The sequence below is a fragment of the Castor canadensis genome, chromosome 1, assembly GCF_047511655.1.
Source record: "Castor canadensis chromosome 1, mCasCan1.hap1v2, whole genome shotgun sequence".
In the NCBI taxonomy this organism is placed as follows: domain Eukaryota; kingdom Metazoa; phylum Chordata; class Mammalia; order Rodentia; family Castoridae; genus Castor; species Castor canadensis.
The window spans coordinates 147,192,352-147,194,832 of record NC_133386.1 but is presented as its reverse complement, the minus strand read 5'-3'; positions in this window follow the sequence as shown (position 1 = coordinate 147,194,832).

Genomic DNA, 2,481 nt, shown 5'->3' with positions numbered 1-2,481 from the left:
ATAAATGTGAGCCATCCCAGCCTCCAGGGATCCCCAAGAGGGCTGCTCAGCCAGGCAGGCCCCCACCTCCAAGCTGCTCCATTGTGTGGGCTTGCAGGCTGGGGTGGGGGTGGCGGGAAGGACCAGCCTGCCAGGGTCTTCTCATCATAGCCCCTTGCTGAAAGGCCCCACCCCCCTCCCCTGGGCCCCACCAGCCAGGCCAGGGTCAATGGGATTAAAGGCTCAATTCACGCCAGTCAGTTCTCTGGTAACACGATTTCATTAGAGGCAGGCAGGGAGGAGAATGGACGGAAACAGCTGGTGTATAAATTATAAAGTCTACTTTGTACTGAGTGAGCACACCTTTCCCCAGCCACATGACTAATTAATGTGGCGGGGAGTGGACTTGAAGTCAAATTGCCTTTCCCCTCTCTCCTGGGGCTTGGTTAACAACAGGTCCCCGCAAAGCTGGGAGAAGGGAAGATTATGCAAAGCTATCATCATATGAAAATAGCATATTAACATACTGCCTGTGAGCTGTGTCCAATCAGTTCCCTCCCAGTGGCGTGTGTACGAAACAATTAGAATGGCATTTCTACCACGCTTTTTTAATACAGTTTGGCATTAATATAATCAAGGAGTGGGGGGGCTAGACATCTTGCAGGCGAGGTTTTCTGTAATACTCTTGGGATATGTTGGGGGGGGTTAGTATGATCCTGGGGGGGTGGGGGTGGGATGCAGGCTGGGCTCCTCTGGTCCAGAACCTTGGGCACAGTCCCTTGGAGAGCCCCGGACTCTTTTAGCCACCCACAACCTTGGTCTACCTGGGAGAAGAGCTTCTGCCCCCTAAGCCAGGGACTGTAGATTCCCAAGGCTCCTATGCTAGCAACAGCAAGAATTCCAAAGTGAGAGTGAGCCTTTACAAATGCCAATCATGTCTTTTAATCCTCTGCTCAAATCCCCAATGACTTCCCATCTCACTTCCCAAAAAATGCACATTCCTCATTAAGACTCTGAGCGAGCCCTTTCCTGCTTCTCCCCTCACCTTGCCTGGCTCTCCTCCTCATGTACAATTGTCAGCCACTCAGCCTTCTTTCTGTTACACAACACACACACACACACACACACACACACACACACACACACAACCTGCCCCAGGGCCTTTGTACTTGCTCTTCACTTTGCCTGCTGTGATTTTTTCCACTTGTCCTGCAGGCCTCAGAGAGGCCTTTCCTGACCAACCTGCTCTATATCAGCCCCACCCCAGTCACTGTCTGTCTCTGCCTTGTTTCATCTCAACTGTCTGGTGTATGGATTTGCCCCTTGCTTATTTACTGTTTCCTACTCTAGAATTTAAGCTCCTGAGGGCAGGAGCCTTGTCTGCTTGGTCACAGCTGCGTTCTGAGCACTGTTGTGCTTGTAAAATATAGCAGCGCCTGGCAAATCTGTCTTATGCGAGTGAGTGGATGATTCCTCTCCTGGTTTCTGGAAGCTCTGAGGATCAGTATGACCTGGGGAAATCCATGCTTTGCTGCTACCTCCCTTTGCTGCCTTGGGCAACCTGACTCCCTTGTTACTCACCAAGCCTTCATGCAGCACCTGCTAGCTTCCTAATGCTGACGAACTGGGAGAAATAGGAACCAGATGTGGTTCCTGCCCCCAGGGGGCTCACAGCCTAATTGGGGAAACAAGTCTGGACACCAGGAGAAAGGACCAGGTGTCTAAGTCAGGACTTGAACACAGGGGTGCAGGGGAGGAAAAGGTGGCCCATTTTATCTCTGATGTTATGTGACCTCAGGCTGTCATGAACTTCTCTGGACCTCAAGTTCTTCATCTGAGCACAATCAAAGCCACCCTGGGAGCTTATTTTGTTCAACTCCCCATTTCAGAGAAGGGCAGACTGAGGCTCTGCAGTGGGATCAAATCCTGCCTGGGTCATAGGGTGAGTTAGCAGCAAAGCCAAGACAAATGCCCAAACCAGGGTCCCCATGTTTAGCACAGTGGCAGATCCTCTGCTCTCTCTTCCAGCAGCTTCAGGTACAGATCTGGTGTCTATGGAATTCTAACTGACCCCTACACCTGACCTCACAGCCCAGAGAATCAGCCAAGAGCCCTGATCATGCTCTTCCTTTCCTCCAATCAGTGGTAACCAGGTCTGAACAACTGCATCTTTCTGGGTGAGGTCCTTGGGCCTGGCATGAGACATCTGCAAAGTGGCTGATTGCTACTCCTCAGATTTTATGTAAACAAAGCCTCATTTCTGTGCAAGACAGAGCACAGCCAGCTAGCTAGTACCTTCCTACCTTAACCTACGCTGACACCAGGAAGCTCACCTCACTGAACTGATGCACTCAGTGTGACCAGTCATGTGGCCAACAAGTGTCCCCTGATAGCACATGGCAAGCACTTTCCTAGGTCTGGAGAAGCTGGGGGAAAAGGACATGGCTCTTCCCACAGAGCTTGTGTGCAATGGAGAGAGACTGGTGTCACTGCTGCTTTAAC